The 17,833-nt window shown below is 45.2% G+C and overlaps 8 non-coding genes across 8 annotated transcripts; all 8 read right to left on the minus strand.

The window, feature by feature from the left end:
• Positions 1-131: 131 nt before the first annotated feature.
• On the minus strand, positions 132-205 carry trnai-aau (transfer RNA isoleucine (anticodon AAU)). Its single transcript has one exon. It is a non-coding gene; the product is annotated as a tRNA-Ile (tRNA).
• A 4,091-nt stretch (positions 206-4,296) lies between these two features.
• On the minus strand, positions 4,297-4,370 carry trnai-aau (transfer RNA isoleucine (anticodon AAU)). The gene has a single exon. It is a non-coding gene; the product is annotated as a tRNA-Ile (tRNA).
• A 2,009-nt stretch (positions 4,371-6,379) lies between these two features.
• Positions 6,380-6,453, minus strand: trnai-aau (transfer RNA isoleucine (anticodon AAU)). The gene has a single exon. It is a non-coding gene; the product is annotated as a tRNA-Ile (tRNA).
• Positions 6,454-8,461: 2,008 nt separating this feature from the next.
• trnai-aau (transfer RNA isoleucine (anticodon AAU)) lies at positions 8,462-8,535 on the minus strand. The gene has a single exon. It is a non-coding gene; the product is annotated as a tRNA-Ile (tRNA).
• Positions 8,536-10,543: 2,008 nt separating this feature from the next.
• Positions 10,544-10,617, minus strand: trnai-aau (transfer RNA isoleucine (anticodon AAU)). The gene has a single exon. It is a non-coding gene; the product is annotated as a tRNA-Ile (tRNA).
• Positions 10,618-12,625: 2,008 nt separating this feature from the next.
• trnai-aau (transfer RNA isoleucine (anticodon AAU)) lies at positions 12,626-12,699 on the minus strand. The gene has a single exon. It is a non-coding gene; the product is annotated as a tRNA-Ile (tRNA).
• Positions 12,700-14,707: 2,008 nt separating this feature from the next.
• trnai-aau (transfer RNA isoleucine (anticodon AAU)) lies at positions 14,708-14,781 on the minus strand. Its single transcript has one exon. It is a non-coding gene; the product is annotated as a tRNA-Ile (tRNA).
• A 2,008-nt stretch (positions 14,782-16,789) lies between these two features.
• On the minus strand, positions 16,790-16,863 carry trnai-aau (transfer RNA isoleucine (anticodon AAU)). Its single transcript has one exon. It is a non-coding gene; the product is annotated as a tRNA-Ile (tRNA).
• Between the last annotated feature and the right edge of the window lie 970 nt (positions 16,864-17,833).

Below are 17,833 nucleotides of genomic sequence, written 5' to 3' on the forward strand. Positions count from 1 at the left end.
AACTGAGACTGGCTGTTTTGCTGCAGCCATCACGGGTACTAACCCTGTCAAATGCTTTATTGCGCTGATGGCGCTTCCTGCTTTGTGGAGTACGTCGTTTGGAAACACAGCAACGACACAAGCGCTGCATGTGGTCAGTGCGGGGATCGAACCCCCGACCTTGGCGTTATTAGCACCACGCTCTAACCAGCTGAGCTAACCGACCAACGCCGGCGGGCCACCGAACGCAAATGGCTATATTGCCGGTGCTCACATCCATGGCTGCTCTGCATTTTCTGCTTCTACGATAGTCTGAAGTATTTCCTTTCGTTGCAAAGCTTTTCAACAAAAAAAACATTTACTTTTCCGAACGCGCATACTCGAGTTAACCATTTGCTCTGATATCTAAAATTAAACACAATGTCCGGACGCATGCAATTTCAATCGCAACGCCACCAGCTCAGCTGCAGCTTCTCACGTTGACAAATTTCGTCTGGAGAACCGTACCTTCAACGATCGCTCACTGTTCTTCTGGATACTCACAGACCTTTGGAGTCAGGGTTATGTGCTGCTGATTAACTGCTACGAACCTTACGCCAAATGCATTGGAATTGTAATCTATCAGTGGGGTTCTTTCTGCTCCCGAACGACGCAGTTGCTTTGGTGTCAGCAACAGCTCAGAAGTCAATTGCACGTTTTGCTCAATGACTCATGTTGCTTATGCAATCTTCGTTTGACCGCATATTTAGCAAGTTATCAGGCCTTCCTGCAGAGTTTGTCCGCGACAGGTCAGCTGCTAAAATGATTGCTTCAGACAGCATGCCCCTACACCCTACATTTGAAAATGGAAAAGGTGCAAACGTTTACAGGCTGAACACTCGCTCACTATTTCGCCTGGCGCGTCAGAGGCTGGGAGCTGATCTTACGGAGGTTTTTCAATCATGATGGGAATGAATCGGGTAAATAGACAAGTTCCTTTCGCTCAGGTGGGGCAGTTCAGAACCAGAGGGTATAAATCTGGTGTGGGAGGGTGAGAATTCGAAAGGCAGTGAGGGGCAACGGTTGTACGCAGAGGGTGGTGCGTTTCTGGAATAAGTTACCAGACGAGCTGGTGATGGATGGTATAATTCCAATACTGTTAAGGAATATGGACGTCTACTTGAATAGGAAGGGTTGAGAGAGAAATGGGTCAAGTGCATGCAATCGCGGCTGGATCAGTTGAGGATATCTGTTCGGAATGGACGAGTGCGACCGAAGACTGTGTTTTCAGTGCTGTCCATATCTAATGGCTCTATGATAGTGCAGGTGAAATGATAAAAAAGATAAATATAAAAAAGAAGTAAAATTGTCTGAAGTTGTTGAATTCAAACAACTTCAGGTAATTTTATTTCAATTATTTTATTTATCTTTTTTAGTTGTGTTTTTTTTTTCACTGTTCTGTACCTCTTATTTCTTGACTGTCTCTCTTTCTCTCGCTCCCCACTCTGTCAATACCTTTTTCCTCTCCTCTTCCCGCTTTGCTACCCTTCTCCCCTGTTTTCCATTTTGTCTCGGCTTGACCCATCCCTCACATATTTTGTCACATAGCGCTGGCTTCAGCCTGCGTCATTCACGCCTCTTAATCTCCCTTTAATCTCTCCATGCACTGTCATTATCACCTTTGCATCTGGAGCCTTGACTCACCTTCTCTCAGCGTGGTATAAATAGCTCCATAATACTCCCCCTTTGTTTTTATCTTTATCTTTAATCAGTTAGACTCGAAACGTCAGCTCTTTTCTCTCCTTGCAGATGGTGCCAGACCTGCTGAGATTATCCAGCATTTTCTCTTTTGGTTTCAGCTTCCAGCATCCGCAGTAATTTGCTTTTATGAATGGCTCTATGATATTGCTGGTGATATGATAACTCCCAGTGTCGATGCATGAGAGGTGAACAAGCGAACGAATTGCGTCTGGAAGTCGTGTGACGAGTATTAACAGAGATCCAGGAAAATAACACGAACGAATCTTTGATTAAATTGAAGCCTGAACTCCGGTTCTCCTCCGAGACTGTGCCAGGTCTGTCGAATACTGCACATATTTCATGTTTTGCATTTGTTGGTGAAAACAACTGAGACTGGCTGTTTTGCTGCAGCCATCACGGGTACTAACCCTGTCAAATGCTTTATTGCGCTGATGGCGCTTCCTGCTTTGTGGAGTACGTCGTTTGGAAACACAGCAACGACACAAGCGCTGCATGTGGTCAGGGCGGGGATCGAACCCCCGACCTTGGCGTTATTAGCACCACGCTCTAACCAGCTGAGCTAACCGACCAACGCCGGCGGGCCACCGAACGCAAATGGCTATATTGCCGGTGCTCACATCCATGGCTGCTCTGCATTTTCTGCTTCTACGATAGTCTGAAGTATTTCCTTTCGTTGCAAAGCTTTTCAACAAAAAAAACATTTACTTTTCCGAACGCGCATACTCGAGTTAACCATTTGCTCTGATATCTAAAATTAAACACAATGTCCGGACGCATGCAATTTCAATCGCAACGCCACCAGCTCAGCTGCAGCTTCTCACGTTGACAAATTTCGTCTGGAGAACCGTACCTTCAACGATCGCTCACTGTTCTTCTGGATACTCACAGACCTTTGGAGTCAGGGTTATGTGCTGCTGATTAACTGCTACGAACCTTACGCCAAATGCATTGGAATTGTAATCTATCAGTGGGGTTCTTTCTGCTCCCGAACGACGCAGTTGCTTTGGTGTCAGCAACAGCTCAGAAGTCAATTGCACGTTTTGCTCAATGACTCATGTTGCTTATGCAATCTTCGTTTGACCGCATATTTAGCAAGTTATCAGGCCTTCCTGCAGAGTTTGTCCGCGACAGGTCAGCTGCTAAAATGATTGCTTCAGACAGCATGCCCCTACACCCTACATTTGAAAATGGAAAAGGTGCAAACGTTTACAGGCTGAACACTCGCTCACTATTTCGCCTGGCGCGTCAGAGGCTGGGAGCTGATCTTACGGAGGTTTTTCAATCATGATGGGAATGAATCGGGTAAATAGACAAGTTCCTTTCGCTCAGGTGGGGCAGTTCAGAACCAGAGGGTATAAATCTGGTGTGGGAGGGTGAGAATTCGAAAGGCAGTGAGGGGCAACGGTTGTACGCAGAGGGTGGTGCGTTTCTGGAATAAGTTACCAGACGAGCTGGTGATGGATGGTATAATTCCAATACTGTTAAGGAATCTGGACGTCTACTTGAATAGGAAGGGTTGAGAGAGAAATGGGTCAAGTGCATGCAATCGCGGCTGGATCAGTTGAGGATATCTGTTCGGAATGGACGAGTGCGACCGAAGACTGTGTTTTCAGTGCTGTCCATATCTAATGGCTCTATGATAGTGCAGGTGAAATGATAAAAAAGATAAATATAAAAAAGAAGTAAAATTGTCTGAAGTTGTTGAATTCAAACAACTTCAGGTAATTTTATTTCAATTATTTTATTTATCTTTTTTAGTTGTGTTTTTTTTTCACTGTTCTGTACCTCTTATTTCTTGACTGTCTCTCTTTCTCTCGCTCCCCACTCTGTCAATACCTTTTTCCTCTCCTCTTCCCGCTTTGCTACCCTTCTCCCCTGTTTTCCATTTTGTCTCGGCTTGACCCATCCCTCACATATTTTGTCACATAGCGCTGGCTTCAGCCTGCGTCATTCACGCCTCTTAATCTCCCTTTAATCTCTCCATGCACTGTCATTATCACCTTTGCATCTGGAGCCTTGACTCACCTTCTCTCAGCGTGGTATAAATAGCTCCATAATACTCCCCCTTTGTTTTTATCTTTATCTTTAATCAGTTAGACTCGAAACGTCAGCTCTTTTCTCTCCTTGCAGATGGTGCCAGACCTGCTGAGATTATCCAGCATTTTCTCTTTTGGTTTCAGCTTCCAGCATCCGCAGTAATTTGCTTTTATGAATGGCTCTATGATATTGCTGGTGATATGATAACTCCCAGTGTCGATGCATGAGAGGTGAGCAAGCGAACGAATTGCGTCTGGAAGTCGTGTGACGAGTATTAACAGAGATCCAGGAAAATAACACGAACGAATCTTTGATTAAATTGAAGCCTGAACTCCGGTTCTCCTCCGAGACTGTGCCAGGTCTGTCGAATACTGCACATATTTCATGTTTTGCATTTGTTGGTGAAAACAACTGAGACTGGTTGTTTTGCTGCAGCCATCACGGGTACTAACCCTGTCAAATGCTTTATTGCGCTGATGGCGCTTCCTGCTTTGTGGAGTACGTCGTTTGGAAACACAGCAACGACACAAGCGCTGCATGTGGTCAGTGTGGGGATCGAACCCACGACCTTGGCGTTATTAGCACCACGCTCTAACCAGCTGAGCTAACCGACCAACGCCGGCGGGCCACCGAACGCAAATGGCTATATTGCCGGTGCTCACATCCATGGCTGCTCTGCATTTTCTGCTTCTACGATAGTCTGAAGTATTTCCTTTCGTTGCAAAGCTTTTCAACAAAAAAAACATTTACTTTTCCGAACGCGCATACTCGAGTTAACCATTTGCTCTGATATCTAAAATTAAACACAATGTCCGGACGCATGCAATTTCAATCGCAACGCCACCAGCTCAGCTGCAGCTTCTCACGTTGACAAATTTCGTCTGGAGAACCGTACCTTCAACGATCGCTCACTGTTCTTCTGGATACTCACAGACCTTTGGAGTCAGGGTTATGTGCTGCTGATTAACTGCTACGAACCTTACGCCAAATGCATTGGAATTGTAATCTATCAGTGGGGTTCTTTCTGCTCCCGAACGACGCAGTTGCTTTGGTGTCAGCAACAGCTCAGAAGTCAATTGCACGTTTTGCTCAATGACTCATGTTGCTTATGCAATCTTCGTTTGACCGCATATTTAGCAAGTTATCAGGCCTTCCTGCAGAGTTTGTCCGCGACAGGTCAGCTGCTAAAATGATTGCTTCAGACAGCATGCCCCTACACCCTACATTTGAAAATGGAAAAGGTGCAAACGTTTACAGGCTGAACACTCGCTCACTATTTCGCCTGGCGCGTCAGAGGCTGGGAGCTGATCTTACGGAGGTTTTTCAATCATGATGGGAATGAATCGGGTAAATAGACAAGTTCCTTTCGCTCAGGTGGGGCAGTTCAGAACCAGAGGGTATAAATCTGGTGTGGGAGGGTGAGAATTCGAAAGGCAGTGAGGGGCAACGGTTGTACGCAGAGGGTGGTGCGTTTCTGGAATAAGTTACCAGACGAGCTGGTGATGGATGGTATAATTCCAATACTGTTAAGGAATCTGGACGTCTACTTGAATAGGAAGGGTTGAGAGAGAAATGGGTCAAGTGCATGCAATCGCGGCTGGATCAGTTGAGGATATCTGTTCGGAATGGACGAGTGCGACCGAAGACTGTGTTTTCAGTGCTGTCCATATCTAATGGCTCTATGATAGTGCAGGTGAAATGATGAAAAAGATAAATATAAAAAAGAAGTAAAATTGTCTGAAGTTGTTGAATTCAAACAACTTCAGGTAATTTTATTTCAATTATTTTATTTATCTTTTTTAGTTGTGTTTTTTTTTTCACTGTTCTGTACCTCTTATTTCTTGACTGTCTCTCTTTCTCTCGCTCCCCACTCTGTCAATACCTTTTTCCTCTCCTCTTCCCGCTTTGCTACCCTTCTCCCCTGTTTTCCATTTTGTCTCGGCTTGACCCATCCCTCACATATTTTGTCACATAGCGCTGGCTTCAGCCTGCGTCATTCACGCCTCTTAATCTCCCTTTAATCTCTCCATGCACTGTCATTATCACCTTTGCATCTGGAGCCTTGACTCACCTTCTCTCAGCGTGGTATAAATAGCTCCATAATACTCCCCCTTTGTTTTTATCTTTATCTTTAATCAGTTAGACTCGAAACGTCAGCTCTTTTCTCTCCTTGCAGATGGTGCCAGACCTGCTGAGATTATCCAGCATTTTCTCTTTTGGTTTCAGCTTCCAGCATCCGCAGTAATTTGCTTTTATGAATGGCTCTATGATATTGCTGGTGATATGATAACTCCCAGTGTCGATGCATGAGAGGTGAGCAAGCGAACGAATTGCGTCTGGAAGTCGTGTGACGAGTATTAACAGAGATCCAGGAAAATAACACGAACGAATCTTTGATTAAATTGAAGCCTGAACTCCGGTTCTCCTCCGAGACTGTGCCAGGTCTGTCGAATACTGCACATATTTCATGTTTTGCATTTGTTGGTGAAAACAACTGAGACTGGTTGTTTTGCTGCAGCCATCACGGGTACTAACCCTGTCAAATGCTTTATTGCGCTGATGGCGCTTCCTGCTTTGTGGAGTACGTCGTTTGGAAACACAGCAACGACACAAGCGCTGCATGTGGTCAGTGTGGGGATCGAACCCACGACCTTGGCGTTATTAGCACCACGCTCTAACCAGCTGAGCTAACCGACCAACGCCGGCGGGCCACCGAACGCAAATGGCTATATTGCCGGTGCTCACATCCATGGCTGCTCTGCATTTTCTGCTTCTACGATAGTCTGAAGTATTTCCTTTCGTTGCAAAGCTTTTCAACAAAAAAAACATTTACTTTTCCGAACGCGCATACTCGAGTTAACCATTTGCTCTGATATCTAAAATTAAACACAATGTCCGGACGCATGCAATTTCAATCGCAACGCCACCAGCTCAGCTGCAGCTTCTCACGTTGACAAATTTCGTCTGGAGAACCGTACCTTCAACGATCGCTCACTGTTCTTCTGGATACTCACAGACCTTTGGAGTCAGGGTTATGTGCTGCTGATTAACTGCTACGAACCTTACGCCAAATGCATTGGAATTGTAATCTATCAGTGGGGTTCTTTCTGCTCCCGAACGACGCAGTTGCTTTGGTGTCAGCAACAGCTCAGAAGTCAATTGCACGTTTTGCTCAATGACTCATGTTGCTTATGCAATCTTCGTTTGACCGCATATTTAGCAAGTTATCAGGCCTTCCTGCAGAGTTTGTCCGCGACAGGTCAGCTGCTAAAATGATTGCTTCAGACAGCATGCCCCTACACCCTACATTTGAAAATGGAAAAGGTGCAAACGTTTACAGGCTGAACACTCGCTCACTATTTCGCCTGGCGCGTCAGAGGCTGGGAGCTGATCTTACGGAGGTTTTTCAATCATGATGGGAATGAATCGGGTAAATAGACAAGTTCCTTTCGCTCAGGTGGGGCAGTTCAGAACCAGAGGGTATAAATCTGGTGAGGGAGGGTGAGAATTCGAAAGGCAGTGAGGGGCAACGGTTGTACGCAGAGGGTGGTGCGTTTCTGGAATAAGTTACCAGACGAGCTGGTGATGGATGGTATAATTCCAATACTGTTAAGGAATCTGGACGTCTACTTGAATAGGAAGGGTTGAGAGAGAAATGGGTCAAGTGCATGCAATCGCGGCTGGATCAGTTGAGGATATCTGTTCGGAATGGACGAGTGCGACCGAAGACTGTGTTTTCAGTGCTGTCCATATCTAATGGCTCTATGATAGTGCAGGTGAAATGATAAAAAAGATAAATATAAAAAAGAAGTAAAATTGTCTGAAGTTGTTGAATTCAAACAACTTCAGGTAATTTTATTTCAATTATTTTATTTATCTTTTTTAGTTGTGTTTTTTTTTCACTGTTCTGTACCTCTTATTTCTTGACTGTCTCTCTTTCTCTCGCTCCCCACTCTCTCAATACCTTTTTCCTCTCCTCTTCCCGCTTTGCTACCCTTCTCCCCTGTTTTCCATTTTGTCTCGGCTTGACCCATCCCTCACATATTTTGTCACATAGCGCTGGCTTCAGCCTGCGTCATTCACGCCTCTTAATCTCCCTTTAATCTCTCCATGCACTGTCATTATCACCTTTGCATCTGGAGCCTTGACTCACCTTCTCTCAGCGTGGTATAAATAGCTCCATAATACTCCCCCTTTGTTTTTATCTTTATCTTTAATCAGTTAGACTCGAAACGTCAGCTCTTTTCTCTCCTTGCAGATGGTGCCAGACCTGCTGAGATTATCCAGCATTTTCTCTTTTGGTTTCAGCTTCCAGCATCCGCAGTAATTTGCTTTTATGAATGGCTCTATGATATTGCTGGTGATATGATAACTCCCAGTGTCGATGCATGAGAGGTGAGCAAGCGAACGAATTGCGTCTGGAAGTCGTGTGACGAGTATTAACAGAGATCCAGGAAAATAACACGAACGAATCTTTGATTAAATTGAAGCCTGAACTCCGGTTCTCCTCCGAGACTGTGCCAGGTCTGTCGAATACTGCACATATTTCATGTTTTGCATTTGTTGGTGAAAACAACTGAGACTGGCTGTTTTGCTGCAGCCATCACGGGTACTAACCCTGTCAAATGCTTTATTGCGCTGATGGCGCTTCCTGCTTTGTGGAGTACGTCGTTTGGAAACACAGCAACGACACAAGCGCTGCATGTGGTCAGTGTGGGGATCGAACCCACGACCTTGGCGTTATTAGCACCACGCTCTAACCAGCTGAGCTAACCGACCAACGCCGGCGGGCCACCGAACGCAAATGGCTATATTGCCGGTGCTCACATCCATGGCTGCTCTGCATTGTCTGCTTCTACGATAGTCTGAAGTATTTCCTTTCGTTGCAAAGCTTTTCAACAAAAAAAACATTTACATTTCCGAACGCGCATACTCGAGTTAACCATTTGCTCTGATATCTAAAATTAAACACAATGTCTGGACGCATGCAAATTCAATCGCAACGCCACCAGCTCAGCTGCAGCTTCTCACGTTGACAAATTTCGTCTGGAGAACCGTACCTTCAACGATCGCTCACTGTTCTTCTGGATACTCACAGACCTTTGGAGTCAGGGTTATGTGCTGCTGATTAACTGCTACGAACCTTACGCCAAATGCATTGGAATTGTAATCTATCAGTGGGGTTCTTTCTGCTCCCGAACGACGCAGTTGCTTTGGTGTCAGCAACAGCTCAGAAGTCAATTGCACGTTTTGCTCAATGACTCATGTTGCTTATGCAATCTTCGTTTGACCGCATATTTAGCAAGTTATCAGGCCTTCCTGCAGAGTTTGTCCGCGACAGGTCAGCTGCTAAAATGATTGCTTCAGACAGCATGCCCCTACACCCTACATTTGAAAATGGAAAAGGTGCAAACGTTTACAGGCTGAACACTCGCTCACTATTTCGCCTGGCGCGTCAGAGGCTGGGAGCTGATCTTACGGAGGTTTTTCAATCATGATGGGAATGAATCGGGTAAATAGACAAGTTCCTTTCGCTCAGGTGGGGCAGTTCAGAACCAGAGGGTATAAATCTGGTGTGGGAGGGTGAGAATTCGAAAGGCAGTGAGGGGCAACGGTTGTACGCAGAGGGTGGTGCGTTTCTGGAATAAGTTACCAGACGAGCTGGTGATGGATGGTATAATTCCAATACTGTTAAGGAATCTGGACGTCTACTTGAATAGGAAGGGTTGAGAGAGAAATGGGTCAAGTGCATGCAATCGCGGCTGGATCAGTTGAGGATATCTGTTCGGAATGGACGAGTGCGACCGAAGACTGTGTTTTCAGTGCTGTCCATATCTAATGGCTCTATGATAGTGCAGGTGAAATGATAAAAAAGATAAATATAAAAAAGAAGTAAAATTGTCTGAAGTTGTTGAATTCAAACAACTTCAGGTAATTTTATTTCAATTATTTTATTTATCTTTTTTAGTTGTGTTTTTTTTTCACTGTTCTGTACCTCTTATTTCTTGACTGTCTCTCTTTCTCTCGCTCCCCACTCTCTCAATACCTTTTTCCTCTCCTCTTCCCGCTTTGCTACCCTTCTCCCCTGTTTTCCATTTTGTCTCGGCTTGACCCATCCCTCACATATTTTGTCACATAGCGCTGGCTTCAGCCTGCGTCATTCACGCCTCTTAATCTCCCTTTAATCTCTCCATGCACTGTCATTATCACCTTTGCATCTGGAGCCTTGACTCACCTTCTCTCAGCGTGGTATAAATAGCTCCATAATACTCCCCCTTTGTTTTTATCTTTATCTTTAATCAGTTAGACTCGAAACGTCAGCTCTTTTCTCTCCTTGCAGATGGTGCCAGACCTGCTGAGATTATCCAGCATTTTCTCTTTTGGTTTCAGCTTCCAGCATCCGCAGTAATTTGCTTTTATGAATGGCTCTATGATATTGCTGGTGATATGATAACTCCCAGTGTCGATGCATGAGAGGTGAGCAAGCGAACGAATTGCGTCTGGAAGTCGTGTGACGAGTATTAACAGAGATCCAGGAAAATAACACGAACGAATCTTTGATTAAATTGAAGCCTGAACTCCGGTTCTCCTCCGAGACTGTGCCAGGTCTGTCGAATACTGCACATATTTCATGTTTTGCATTTGTTGGTGAAAACAACTGAGACTGGTTGTTTTGCTGCAGCCATCACGGGTACTAACCCTGTCAAATGCTTTATTGCGCTGATGGCGCTTCCTGCTTTGTGGAGTACGTCGTTTGGAAACACAGCAACGACACAAGCGCTGCATGTGGTCAGTGTGGGGATCGAACCCACGACCTTGGCGTTATTAGCACCACGCTCTAACCAGCTGAGCTAACCGACCAACGCCGGCGGGCCACCGAACGCAAATGGCTATATTGCCGGTGCTCACATCCATGGCTGCTCTGCATTTTCTGCTTCTACGATAGTCTGAAGTATTTCCTTTCGTTGCAAAGCTTTTCAACAAAAAAAACATTTACTTTTCCGAACGCGCATACTCGAGTTAACCATTTGCTCTGATATCTAAAATTAAACACAATGTCCGGACGCATGCAATTTCAATCGCAACGCCACCAGCTCAGCTGCAGCTTCTCACGTTGACAAATTTCGTCTGGAGAACCGTACCTTCAACGATCGCTCACTGTTCTTCTGGATACTCACAGACCTTTGGAGTCAGGGTTATGTGCTGCTGATTAACTGCTACGAACCTTACGCCAAATGCATTGGAATTGTAATCTATCAGTGGGGTTCTTTCTGCTCCCGAACGACGCAGTTGCTTTGGTGTCAGCAACAGCTCAGAAGTCAATTGCACGTTTTGCTCAATGACTCATGTTGCTTATGCAATCTTCGTTTGACCGCATATTTAGCAAGTTATCAGGCCTTCCTGCAGAGTTTGTCCGCGACAGGTCAGCTGCTAAAATGATTGCTTCAGACAGCATGCCCCTACACCCTACATTTGAAAATGGAAAAGGTGCAAACGTTTACAGGCTGAACACTCGCTCACTATTTCGCCTGGCGCGTCAGAGGCTGGGAGCTGATCTTACGGAGGTTTTTCAATCATGATGGGAATGAATCGGGTAAATAGACAAGTTCCTTTCGCTCAGGTGGGGCAGTTCAGAACCAGAGGGTATAAATCTGGTGTGGGAGGGTGAGAATTCGAAAGGCAGTGAGGGGCAACGGTTGTACGCAGAGGGTGGTGCGTTTCTGGAATAAGTTACCAGACGAGCTGGTGATGGATGGTATAATTCCAATACTGTTAAGGAATCTGGACGTCTACTTGAATAGGAAGGGTTGAGAGAGAAATGGGTCAAGTGCATGCAATCGCGGCTGGATCAGTTGAGGATATCTGTTCGGAATGGACGAGTGCGACCGAAGACTGTGTTTTCAGTGCTGTCCATATCTAATGGCTCTATGATAGTGCAGGTGAAATGATAAAAAAGATAAATATAAAAAAGAAGTAAAATTGTCTGAAGTTGTTGAATTCAAACAACTTCAGGTAATTTTATTTCAATTATTTTATTTATCTTTTTTAGTTGTGTTTTTTTTTCACTGTTCTGTACCTCTTATTTCTTGACTGTCTCTCTTTCTCTCGCTCCCCACTCTGTCAATACCTTTTTCCTCTCCTCTTCCCGCTTTGCTACCCTTCTCCCCTGTTTTCCATTTTGTCTCGGCTTGACCCATCCCTCACATATTTTGTCACATAGCGCTGGCTTCAGCCTGCGTCATTCACGCCTCTTAATCTCCCTTTAATCTCTCCATGCACTGTCATTATCACCTTTGCATCTGGAGCCTTGACTCACCTTCTCTCAGCGTGGTATAAATAGCTCCATAATACTCCCCCTTTGTTTTAATCTTTATCTTTAATCAGTTAGACTCGAAACGTCAGCTCTTTTCTCTCCTTGCAGATGGTGCCAGACCTGCTGAGATTATCCAGCATTTTCTCTTTTGGTTTCAGCTTCCAGCATCCGCAGTAATTTGCTTTTATGAATGGCTCTATGATATTGCTGGTGATATGATAACTCCCAGTGTCGATGCATGAGAGGTGAGCAAGCGAACGAATTGCGTCTGGAAGTCGTGTGACGAGTATTAACAGAGATCCAGGAAAATAACACGAACGAATCTTTGATTAAATTGAAGCCTGAACTCCGGTTCTCCTCCGAGACTGTGCCAGGTCTGTCGAATACTGCACATATTTCATGTTTTGCATTTGTTGGTGAAAACAACTGAGACTGGTTGTTTTGCTGCAGCCATCACGGGTACTAACCCTGTCAAATGCTTTATTGCGCTGATGGCGCTTCCTGCTTTGTGGAGTACGTCGTTTGGAAACACAGCAACGACACAAGCGCTGCATGTGGTCAGTGTGGGGATCGAACCCACGACCTTGGCGTTATTAGCACCACGCTCTAACCAGCTGAGCTAACCGACCAACGCCGGCGGGCCACCGAACGCAAATGGCTATATTGCCGGTGCTCACATCCATGGCTGCTCTGCATTTTCTGCTTCTACGATAGTCTGAAGTATTTCCTTTCGTTGCAAAGCTTTTCAACAAAAAAAACATTTACTTTTCCGAACGCGCATACTCGAGTTAACCATTTGCTCTGATATCTAAAATTAAACACAATGTCCGGACGCATGCAATTTCAATCGCAACGCCACCAGCTCAGCTGCAGCTTCTCACGTTGACAAATTTCGTCTGGAGAACCGTACCTTCAACGATCGCTCACTGTTCTTCTGGATACTCACAGACCTTTGGAGTCAGGGTTATGTGCTGCTGATTAACTGCTACCAACCTTACGCCAAATGCATTGGAATTGTAATCTATCAGTGGGGTTCTTTCTGCTCCCGAACGACGCAGTTGCTTTGGTGTCAGCAACAGCTCAGAAGTCAATTGCACGTTTTGCTCAATGACTCATGTTGCTTATGCAATCTTCGTTTGACCACATATTTAGCAAGTTATCAGGCCTTCCTGCAGAGTTTGTCCGCGACAGGTCAGCTGCTAAAATGATTGCTTCAGACAGCATGCCCCTACACCCTACATTTGAAAATGGAAAAGGTGCAAACGTTTACAGGCTGAACACTCGCTCACTATTTCGCCTGGCGCGTCAGAGGCTGGGAGCTGATCTTACGGAGGTTTTTCAATCATGATGGGAATGAATCGGGTAAATAGACAAGTTCCTTTCGCTCAGGTGGGGCAGTTCAGAACCAGAGGGTATAAATCTGGTGTGGGAGGGTGAGAATTCGAAAGGCAGTGAGGGGCAACGGTTGTACGCAGAGGGTGGTGCGTTTCTGGAATAAGTTACCAGACGAGCTGGTGATGGATGGTATAATTCCAATACTGTTAAGGAATCTGGACGTCTACTTGAATAGGAAGGGTTGAGAGAGAAATGGGTCAAGTGCATGCAATCGCGGCTGGATCAGTTGAGGATATCTGTTCGGAATGGACGAGTGCGACCGAAGACTGTGTTTTCAGTGCTGTCCATATCTAATGGCTCTATGATAGTGCAGGTGAAATGATGAAAAAGATAAATATAAAAAAGAAGTAAAATTGTCTGAAGTTGTTGAATTCAAACAACTTCAGGTAATTTTATTTCAATTATTTTATTTATCTTTTTTAGTTGTGTTTTTTGTTCACTGTTCTGTACCTCTTATTTCTTGACTGTCTCTCTTTCTCTCGCTCCCCACTCTGTCAATACCTTTTTCCTCTCCTCTTCCCGCTTTGCTACCCTTCTCCCCTGTTTTCCATTTTGTCTCGGCTTGACCCATCCCTCACATATTTTGTCACATAGCGCTGGCTTCAGCCTGCGTCATTCACGCCTCTTAATCTCCCTTTAATCTCTCCATGCACTGTCATTATCACCTTTGCATCTGGAGCCTTGACTCACCTTCTCTCAGCGTGGTATAAATAGCTCCATAATACTCCCCCTTTGTTTTTATCTTTATCTTTAATCAGTTAGACTCGAAACGTCAGCTCTTTTCTCTCCTTGCAGATGGTGCCAGACCTGCTGAGATTATCCAGCATTTTCTCTTTTGGTTTCAGCTTCCAGCATCCGCAGTAATTTGCTTTTATGAATGGCTCTATGATATTGCTGGTGATATGATAACTCCCAGTGTCGATGCATGAGAGGTGAGCAAGCGAACGAATTGCGTCTGGAAGTCGTGTGACGAGTATTAACAGAGATCCAGGAAAATAACACGAACGAATCTTTGATTAAATTGAAGCCTGAACTCCGGTTCTCCTCCGAGACTGTGCCAGGTCTGTCGAATACTGCACATATTTCATGTTTTGCATTTGTTGGTGAAAACAACTGAGACTGGCTGTTTTGCTGCAGCCATCACGGGTACTAACCCTGTCCAATGCTTTATTGCGCTGATGGCGCTTCCTGCTTTGTGGAGTACGTCGTTTGGAAACACAGCAACGACACAAGCGCTGCATGTGGTCAGTGTGGGGATCGAACCCACGACCTTGGCGTTATTAGCACCACGCTCTAACCAGCTGAGCTAACCGACCAACGCCGGCGGGCCACCGAACGCAAATGGCTATATTGCCGGTGCTCACATCCATGGCTGCTCTGCATTTTCTGCTTCTACGATAGTCTGAAGTATTTCCTTTCGTTGCAAAGCTTTTCAACAAAAAAAACATTTACATTTCCGAACGCACATACTCGAGTTAACCATTTGCTCTGATATCTAAAATTAAACACAATGTCTGGACGCATGCAAATTCAATCGCAACGCCACCAGCTCAGCTGCAGCTTCTCACGTTGACAAATTTCGTCTGGAGAACCGTACCTTCAACGATCGCTCACTGTTCTTCTGGATACTCACAGACCTTTGGAGTCAGGGTTATGTGCTGCTGATTAACTGCTACGAACCTTACGCCAAATGCATTGGAATTGTAATCTATCAGTGGGGTTCTTTCTGCTCCCGAACGACGCAGTTGCTTTGGTGTCAGCAACAGCTCAGAAGTCAATTGCACGTTTTGCTCAATGACTCATGTTGCTTATGCAATCTTCGTTTGACCGCATATTTAGCAAGTTATCAGGCCTTCCTGCAGAGTTTGTCCGCGACAGGTCAGCTGCTAAAATGATTGCTTCAGACAGCATGCCCCTACACCCTACATTTGAAAATGGAAAAGGTGCAAACGTTTACAGGCTGAACACTCGCTCACTATTTCGCCTGGCGCGTCAGAGGCTGGGAGCTGATCTTACGGAGGTTTTTCAATCATGATGGGAATGAATCGGGTAAATAGACAAGTTCCTTTCGCTCAGGTGGGGCAGTTCAGAACCAGAGGGTATAAATCTGGTGTGGGAGGGTGAGAATTCGAAAGGCAGTGAGGGGCAACGGTTGTACGCAGAGGGTGGTGCGTTTCTGGAATAAGTTACCAGACGAGCTGGTGATGGATGGTATAATTCCAATACTGTTAAGGAATCTGGACGTCTACTTGAATAGGAAGGGTTGAGAGAGAAATGGGTCAAGTGCATGCAATCGCGGCTGGATCAGTTGAGGATATCTGTTCGGAATGGACGAGTGCGACCGAAGACTGTGTTTTCAGTGCTGTCCATATCTAATGGCTCTATGATAGTGCAGGTGAAATGATAAAAAAGATAAATATAAAAAAGAAGTAAAATTGTCTGAAGTTGTTGAATTCAAACAACTTCAGGTAATTTTATTTCAATTATTTTATTTATCTTTTTTAGTTGTGTTTTTTTTTCACTGTTCTGTACCTCTTATTTCTTGACTGTCTCTCTTTCTCTCGCTCCCCACTCTCTCAATACCTTTTTCCTCTCCTCTTCCCGCTTTGCTACCCTTCTCCCCTGTTTTCCATTTTGTCTCGGCTTGACCCATCCCTCACATATTTTGTCACATAGCGCTGGCTTCAGCCTGCGTCATTCACGCCTCTTAATCTCCCTTTAATCTCTCCATGCACTGTCATTATCACCTTTGCATCTGGAGCCTTGACTCACCTTCTCTCAGCGTGGTATAAATAGCTCCATAATACTCCCCCTTTGTTTTTATCTTTATCTTTAATCAGTTAGACTCGAAACGTCAGCTCTTTTCTCTCCTTGCAGATGGTGCCAGACCTGCTGAGATTATCCAGCATTTTCTCTTTTGGTTTCAGCTTCCAGCATCCGCAGTAATTTGCTTTTATGAATGGCTCTATGATATTGCTGGTGATATGATAACTCCCAGTGTCGATGCATGAGAGGTGAGCAAGCGAACGAATTGCGTCTGGAAGTCGTGTGACGAGTATTAACAGAGATCCAGGAAAATAACACGAACGAATCTTTGATTAAATTGAAGCCTGAACTCCGGTTCTCCTCCGAGACTGTGCCAGGTCTGTCGAATACTGCACATATTTCATGTTTTGCATTTGTTGGTGAAAACAACTGAGACTGGCTGTTTTGCTGCAGCCATCACGGGTACTAACCCTGTCAAATGCTTTATTGCGCTGATGGCGCTTCCTGCTTTGTGGAGTACGTCGTTTGGAAACACAGCAACGACACAAGCGCTGCATGTGGTCAGTGTGGGGATCGAACCCACGACCTTGGCGTTATTAGCACCACGCTCTAACCAGCTGAGCTAACCGACCAACGCCGGCGGGCCACCGAACGCAAATGGCTATATTGCCGGTGCTCACATCCATGGCTGCTCTGCATTTTCTGCTTCAACGATAGTCTGAAGTATTTCCTTTCGTTGCAAAGCTTTTCAACAAAAAAAACATTTACATTTCCGAACGCGCATACTCGAGTTAACCATTTGCTCTGATATCTAAAATTAAACACAATGTCTGGACGCATGCAAATTCAATCGCAACGCCACCAGCTCAGCTGCAGCTTCTCACGTTGACAAATTTCGTCTGGAGAACCGTACCTTCAACGATCGCTCACTGTTCTTCTGGATACTCACAGACCTTTGGAGTCAGGGTTATGTGCTGCTGATTAACTGCTACGAACCTTACGCCAAATGCATTGGAATTGTAATCTATCAGTGGGGTTCTTTCTGCTCCCGAACGACGCAGTTGCTTTGGTGTCAGCAACAGCTCAGAAGTCAATTGCACGTTTTGCTCAATGACTCATGTTGCTTATGCAATCTTCGTTTGACCGCATATTTAGCAAGTTATCAGGCCTTCCTGCAGAGTTTGTCCGCGACAGGTCAGCTGCTAAAATGATTGCTTCAGACAGCATGCCCCTACACCCTACATTTGAAAATGGAAAAGGTGCAAACGTTTACAGGCTGAACACTCGCTCACTATTTCGCCTGGCGCGTCAGAGGCTGGGAGCTGATCTTACGGAGGTTTTTCAATCATGATGGGAATGAATCGGGTAAATAGACAAGTTCCTTTCGCTCAGGTGGGGCAGTTCAGAACCAGAGGGTATAAATCTGGTGTGGGAGGGTGAGAATTCGAAAGGCAGTGAGGGGCAACGGTTGTACGCAGAGGGTGGTGCGTTTCTGGAATAAGTTACCAGACGAGCTGGTGATGGATGGTATAATTCCAATACTGTTAAGGAATCTGGACGTCTACTTGAATAGGAAGGGTTGAGAGAGAAATGGGTCAAGTG

Source organism: Chiloscyllium punctatum, chromosome 24 (assembly GCF_047496795.1).
Source record: "Chiloscyllium punctatum isolate Juve2018m chromosome 24, sChiPun1.3, whole genome shotgun sequence".
In the NCBI taxonomy this organism is placed as follows: Eukaryota; Metazoa; Chordata; class Chondrichthyes; order Orectolobiformes; family Hemiscylliidae; genus Chiloscyllium; species Chiloscyllium punctatum.